Genomic DNA, 7,087 nt, shown 5'->3' on the forward strand with positions numbered 1-7,087 from the left:
GCTTCTGCGTCAAACGCAAGCTTTTTTCATTCCCAGCCAATGACTTATTCTTATTTCTAAGGGCCGCTCCATCAGATAGCCCAGACAGGCAGGCGTTGGTGGTATAGTGGTGAGCATAGCTGCCTTCCAAGCAGTTGACCTGGGTTCGATTCCCTGCCAACGCAGATCAAATCTTTAAATTGTTCAAAATGCATTTTTTGGAAATCAGACTCATGCTGAAAGCAAAGCTGACACACTTTTCGTGAAAATCAAAACCCCATCCAGGAAAGGTTCTTGCATCCTAGTTTCTGCAACTGTCTATCGGTGAGGGGATTGAAGCGAGCAGGGCTCCTGGCCCCTCCCCGACAAAGCCCTGACGAAGGCCTGACAAAGGCCTATTCGCCTTGCCCTGACGGGCCTTGGTCCCAGCAGGCCACCGAGCACAGCACCTCAGCCTATTAGAGTGAGGTTTCAGGATCTCTCTCATCCTGTAAACCAACATACTGAAGAAGGTGAAACGTGTGGCTGCGCTCCTCACATGCTGAAGCAGCAGCAGCCCTTTCCCTGAAGCAAAGTTCCTTCATTCCTCCCTCCCATAACCCTTAGCAGGGGATTTATGGTAATTGAGTTGAGTTTCCAAACTGGCCCTTCCTTCCTTCCTTCCCATATCTGCCAGCTCGAGAAGGCTTGTTTTGTTGCACCTGGGAAGTAAAGTATCTATTTGCGAGAGAGAGAGAATGAGAGAGAGAGACAGAGAGAGAGAGACAGAGAGAGAAGGGGAAGGGGTGTTGGCAGTTAGGGTGTGAGCTAGAGAAATGAGGCCTGTCTGCAAAAGGCCATGGGATGGGAGTGCGTGGTTGCAGGTTGTTTGGCTTTGTAAGGCCTACTGCCCGCTTCACTCGAAACTGGGTCTAGGGTTGTCGGTTTGTAGGCTGTAAAAGCCCAGAAAAGCTCTTGTTCTCCAACCAGCAGAGTGGCGCAGCGGAAGCGTGCTGGGCCCATAACCCAGAGGTCGATGGATCGAAACCATCCTCTGCTAACTTTTTTCAAATTATGTTTTTGTGTCATGGCATTAGGGCACAAAGAGCTGTAAGTGCCTGGATGCAATGTCATTCCTTGAACTTGCTGCCTCGTTCCACTCTTGCGCTAAATAGGAGAGGGTCCCAGCCCAGCCAACAAAATGTACTGTTCAATCAAACCAAACTTAAAACCAAGCTCCTTTTTTAAGGGGTCCCGGGGAAATGTTGGGCTGACCGGCAAGACCTCATGATGCGAACTGCTTCTGCGTCAAACGCAAGCTTTTTTCATTCCCAGCCAATGACTTATTCTTATTTCTAAGGGCCGCTCCATCAGATAGCCCAGACAGGCAGGCGTTGGTGGTATAGTGGTGAGCATAGCTGCCTTCCAAGCAGTTGACCCGGGTTCGATTCCCGGCCAACGCAGATCAAATCTTTAAATTGTTCAAAATGCATTTTTTGGAAATCAGACTCATGCTGAAAGCAAAGCTGACACACTTTTCGTGAAAATCAAAACCCCATCCAGGAAAGGTTCTTGCATCCTAGTTTCTGCAACTGTCTATCGGTGAGGGGATTGAAGCGAGCAGGGCTCCTGGCCCCTCCCCGACAAAGCCCTGACGAAGGCCTGACAAAGGCCTATTCGCCTTGCCCTGACGGGCCTTGGTCCCAGCAGGCCACCGAGCACAGCACCTCAGCCTATTAGAGTGAGGTTTCAGGATCTCTCTCATCCTGTAAACCAACATACTGAAGAAGGTGAAACGTGTGGCTGCGCTCCTCACATGCTGAAGCAGCAGCAGCCCTTTCCCTGAAGCAAAGTTCCTTCATTCCTCCCTCCCATAACCCTTAGCAGGGGATTTATGGTAATTGAGTTGAGTTTCCAAACTGGCCCTTCCTTCCTTCCTTCCCATATCTGCCAGCTCGAGAAGGCTTGTTTTGTTGCACCTGGGAAGTAAAGTATCTATTTGCGAGAGAGAGAGAATGAGAGAGAGAGACAGAGAGAGAGAGACAGAGAGAGAAGGGGAAGGGGTGTTGGCAGTTAGGGTGTGAGCTAGAGAAATGAGGCCTGTCTGCAAAAGGCCATGGGATGGGAGTGCGTGGTTGCAGGTTGTTTGGCTTTGTAAGGCCTACTGCCCGCTTCACTCGAAACTGGGTCTAGGGTTGTCGGTTTGTAGGCTGTAAAAGCCCAGAAAAGCTCTTGTTCTCCAACCAGCAGAGTGGCGCAGCGGAAGCGTGCTGGGCCCATAACCCAGAGGTCGATGGATCGAAACCATCCTCTGCTAACTTTTTTCAAATTATGTTTTTGTGTCATGGCATTAGGGCACAAAGAGCTGTAAGTGCCTGGATGCAATGTCATTCCTTGAACTTGCTGCCTCGTTCCACTCTTGCGCTAAATAGGAGAGGGTCCCAGCCCAGCCAACAAAATGTACTGTTCAATCAAACCAAACTTAAAACCAAGCTCCTTTTTTAAGGGGTCCCGGGGAAATGTTGGGCTGACCGGCAAGACCTCATGATGCGAACTGCTTCTGCGTCAAACGCAAGCTTTTTTCATTCCCAGCCAATGACTTATTCTTATTTCTAAGGGCCGCTCCATCAGATAGCCCAGACAGGCAGGCGTTGGTGGTATAGTGGTGAGCATAGCTGCCTTCCAAGCAGTTGACCCGGGTTCGATTCCCGGCCAACGCAGATCAAATCTTTAAATTGTTCAAAATGCATTTTTTGGAAATCAGACTCATGCTGAAAGCAAAGCTGACACACTTTTCGTGAAAATCAAAACCCCATCCAGGAAAGGTTCTTGCATCCTAGTTTCTGCAACTGTCTATCGGTGAGGGGATTGAAGCGAGCAGGGCTCCTGGCCCCTCCCCGACAAAGCCCTGACGAAGGCCTGACAAAGGCCTATTCGCCTTGCCCTGACGGGCCTTGGTCCCAGCAGGCCACCGAGCACAGCACCTCAGCCTATTAGAGTGAGGTTTCAGGATCTCTCTCATCCTGTAAACCAACATACTGAAGAAGGTGAAACGTGTGGCTGCGCTCCTCACATGCTGAAGCAGCAGCAGCCCTTTCCCTGAAGCAAAGTTCCTTCATTCCTCCCTCCCATAACCCTTAGCAGGGGATTTATGGTAATTGAGTTGAGTTTCCAAACTGGCCCTTCCTTCCTTCCTTCCCATATCTGCCAGCTCGAGAAGGCTTGTTTTGTTGCACCTGGGAAGTAAAGTATCTATTTGCGAGAGAGAGAGAATGAGAGAGAGAGACAGAGAGAGAGAGACAGAGAGAGAAGGGGAAGGGGTGTTGGCAGTTAGGGTGTGAGCTAGAGAAATGAGGCCTGTCTGCAAAAGGCCATGGGATGGGAGTGCGTGGTTGCAGGTTGTTTGGCTTTGTAAGGCCTACTGCCCGCTTCACTCGAAACTGGGTCTAGGGTTGTCGGTTTGTAGGCTGTAAAAGCCCAGAAAAGCTCTTGTTCTCCAACCAGCAGAGTGGCGCAGCGGAAGCGTGCTGGGCCCATAACCCAGAGGTCGATGGATCGAAACCATCCTCTGCTAACTTTTTTCAAATTATGTTTTTGTGTCATGGCATTAGGGCACAAAGAGCTGTAAGTGCCTGGATGCAATGTCATTCCTTGAACTTGCTGCCTCGTTCCACTCTTGCGCTAAATAGGAGAGGGTCCCAGCCCAGCCAACAAAATGTACTGTTCAATCAAACCAAACTTAAAACCAAGCTCCTTTTTTAAGGGGTCCCGGGGAAATGTTGGGCTGACCGGCAAGACCTCATGATGCGAACTGCTTCTGCGTCAAACGCAAGCTTTTTTCATTCCCAGCCAATGACTTATTCTTATTTCTAAGGGCCGCTCCATCAGATAGCCCAGACAGGCAGGCGTTGGTGGTATAGTGGTGAGCATAGCTGCCTTCCAAGCAGTTGACCCGGGTTCTATTCCCGGCCAACGCAGATCAAATCTTTAAATTGTTCAAAATGCATTTTTTGGAAATCAGACTCATGCTGAAAGCAAAGCTGACACACTTTTCGTGAAAATCAAAACCCCATCCAGGAAAGGTTCTTGCATCCTAGTTTCTGCAACTGTCTATCGGTGAGGGGATTGAAGCGAGCAGGGCTCCTGGCCCCTCCCCGACAAAGCCCTGACGAAGGCCTGACAAAGGCCTATTCGCCTTGCCCTGACGGGCCTTGGTCCCAGCAGGCCACCGAGCACAGCACCTCAGCCTATTAGAGTGAGGTTTCAGGATCTCTCTCATCCTGTAAACCAACATACTGAAGAAGGTGAAACGTGTGGCTGCGCTCCTCACATGCTGAAGCAGCAGCAGCCCTTTCCCTGAAGCAAAGTTCCTTCATTCCTCCCTCCCATAACCCTTAGCAGGGGATTTATGGTAATTGAGTTGAGTTTCCAAACTGGCCCTTCCTTCCTTCCTTCCCATATCTGCCAGCTCGAGAAGGCTTGTTTTGTTGCACCTGGGAAGTAAAGTATCTATTTGCGAGAGAGAGAGAATGAGAGAGAGAGACAGAGAGAGAGAGACAGAGAGAGAAGGGGAAGGGGTGTTGGCAGTTAGGGTGTGAGCTAGAGAAATGAGGCCTGTCTGCAAAAGGCCATGGGATGGGAGTGCGTGGTTGCAGGTTGTTTGGCTTTGTAAGGCCTACTGCCCGCTTCACTCGAAACTGGGTCTAGGGTTGTCGGTTTGTAGGCTGTAAAAGCCCAGAAAAGCTCTTGTTCTCCAACCAGCAGAGTGGCGCAGCGGAAGCGTGCTGGGCCCATAACCCAGAGGTCGATGGATCGAAACCATCCTCTGCTAACTTTTTTCAAATTATGTTTTTGTGTCATGGCATTAGGGCACAAAGAGCTGTAAGTGCCTGGATGCAATGTCATTCCTTGAACTTGCTGCCTCGTTCCACTCTTGCGCTAAATAGGAGAGGGTCCCAGCCCAGCCAACAAAATGTACTGTTCAATCAAACCAAACTTAAAACCAAGCTCCTTTTTTAAGGGGTCCCGGGGAAATGTTGGGCTGACCGGCAAGACCTCATGATGCGAACTGCTTCTGCGTCAAACGCAAGCTTTTTTCATTCCCAGCCAATGACTTATTCTTATTTCTAAGGGCCGCTCCATCAGATAGCCCAGACAGGCAGGCGTTGGTGGTATAGTGGTGAGCATAGCTGCCTTCCAAGCAGTTGACCCGGGTTCGATTCCCGGCCAACGCAGATCAAATCTTTAAATTGTTCAAAATGCATTTTTTGGAAATCAGACTCATGCTGAAAGCAAAGCTGACACACTTTTCGTGAAAATCAAAACCCCATCCAGGAAAGGTTCTTGCATCCTAGTTTCTGCAACTTTCTATCGGTGAGGGGATTGAAGCGAGCAGGGCTCCTGGCCCCTCCCCGACAAAGCCCTGACGAAGGCCTGACAAAGGCCTATTCGCCTTGCCCTGACGGGCCTTGGTCCCAGCAGGCCACCGAGCACAGCACCTCAGCCTATTAGAGTGAGGTTTCAGGATCTCTCTCATCCTGTAAACCAACATACTGAAGAAGGTGAAACGTGTGGCTGCGCTCCTCACATGCTGAAGCAGCAGCAGCCCTTTCCCTGAAGCAAAGTTCCTTCATTCCTCCCTCCCATAACCCTTAGCAGGGGATTTATGGTAATTGAGTTGAGTTTCCAAACTGGCCCTTCCTTCCTTCCTTCCCATATCTGCCAGCTCGAGAAGGCTTGTTTTGTTGCACCTGGGAAGTAAAGTATCTATTTGCGAGAGAGAGAGAATGAGAGAGAGAGACAGAGAGAGAGAGACAGAGAGAGAAGGGGAAGGGGTGTTGGCAGTTAGGGTGTGAGCTAGAGAAATGAGGCCTGTCTGCAAAAGGCCATGGGATGGGAGTGCGTGGTTGCAGGTTGTTTGGCTTTGTAAGGCCTACTGCCCGCTTCACTCGAAACTGGGTCTAGGGTTGTCGGTTTGTAGGCTGTAAAAGCCCAGAAAAGCTCTTGTTCTCCAACCAGCAGAGTGGCGCAGCGGAAGCGTGCTGGGCCCATAACCCAGAGGTCGATGGATCGAAACCATCCTCTGCTAACTTTTTTCAAATTATGTTTTTGTGTCATGGCATTAGGGCACAAAGAGCTGTAAGTGCCTGGATGCAATGTCATTCCTTGAACTTGCTGCCTCGTTCCACTCTTGCGCTAAATAGGAGAGGGTCCCAGCCCAGCCAACAAAATGTACTGTTCAATCAAACCAAACTTAAAACCAAGCTCCTTTTTTAAGGGGTCCCGGGGAAATGTTGGGCTGACCGGCAAGACCTCATGATGCGAACTGCTTCTGCGTCAAACGCAAGCTTTTTTCATTCCCAGCCAATGACTTATTCTTATTTCTAAGGGCCGCTCCATCAGATAGCCCAGACAGGCAGGCGTTGGTGGTATAGTGGTGAGCATAGCTGCCTTCCAAGCAGTTGACCCGGGTTCGATTCCCGGCCAACGCAGATCAAATCTTTAAATTGTTCAAAATGCATTTTTTGGAAATCAGACTCATGCTGAAAGCAAAGCTGACACACTTTTCGTGAAAATCAAAACCCCATCCAGGAAAGGTTCTTGCATCCTAGTTTCTGCAACTGTCTATCGGTGAGGGGATTGAAGCGAGCAGGGCTCCTGGCCCCTCCCCGACAAAGCCCTGACGAAGGCCTGACAAAGGCCTATTCGCCTTGCCCTGACGGGCCTTGGTCCCAGCAGGCCACCGAGCACAGCACCTCAGCCTATTAGAGTGAGGTTTCAGGATCTCTCTCATCCTGTAAACCAACATACTGAAGAAGGTGAAACGTGTGGCTGCGCTCCTCACATGCTGAAGCAGCAGCAGCCCTTTCCCTGAAGCAAAGTTCCTTCATTCCTCCCTCCCATAACCCTTAGCAGGGGATTTATGGTAATTGAGTTGAGTTTCCAAACTGGCCCTTCCTTCCTTCCCATATCTGCCAGCTCGAGAAGGCTTGTTTTGTTGCACCTGGGAAGTAAAGTATCTATTTGCGAGAGAGAGAGAATGAGAGAGAGAGACAGAGAGAGAGAGACAGAGAGAGAAGGGGAAGGGGTGTTGGCAGTTAGGGTGTGAGCTAGAGAAATGAGGCCTGTC

The 7,087-nt window shown here is 50.1% G+C and overlaps 4 non-coding genes across 4 annotated transcripts; all 4 read left to right on the forward strand.

The window, feature by feature from the left end:
* Window positions 1–1,349: 1,349 nt before the first annotated feature.
* Window positions 1,350–1,421, forward strand: TRNAG-UCC (transfer RNA glycine (anticodon UCC)). Its single transcript has one exon. It is a non-coding gene; the product is annotated as a tRNA-Gly (tRNA).
* Window positions 1,422–2,606: 1,185 nt separating this feature from the next.
* On the forward strand, window positions 2,607–2,678 carry TRNAG-UCC (transfer RNA glycine (anticodon UCC)). Its single transcript has one exon. It is a non-coding gene; the product is annotated as a tRNA-Gly (tRNA).
* A 2,442-nt stretch (window positions 2,679–5,120) lies between these two features.
* Window positions 5,121–5,192, forward strand: TRNAG-UCC (transfer RNA glycine (anticodon UCC)). Its single transcript has one exon. It is a non-coding gene; the product is annotated as a tRNA-Gly (tRNA).
* Window positions 5,193–6,377: 1,185 nt separating this feature from the next.
* On the forward strand, window positions 6,378–6,449 carry TRNAG-UCC (transfer RNA glycine (anticodon UCC)). Its single transcript has one exon. It is a non-coding gene; the product is annotated as a tRNA-Gly (tRNA).
* Window positions 6,450–7,087: the final 638 nt, after the last annotated feature.

Source organism: Ambystoma mexicanum, chromosome 6q (assembly GCF_040938575.1).
Source record: "Ambystoma mexicanum isolate Mex_15411 chromosome 6q, UKY_AmexF1_1, whole genome shotgun sequence".
In the NCBI taxonomy this organism is placed as follows: domain Eukaryota; kingdom Metazoa; phylum Chordata; class Amphibia; order Caudata; family Ambystomatidae; genus Ambystoma; species Ambystoma mexicanum.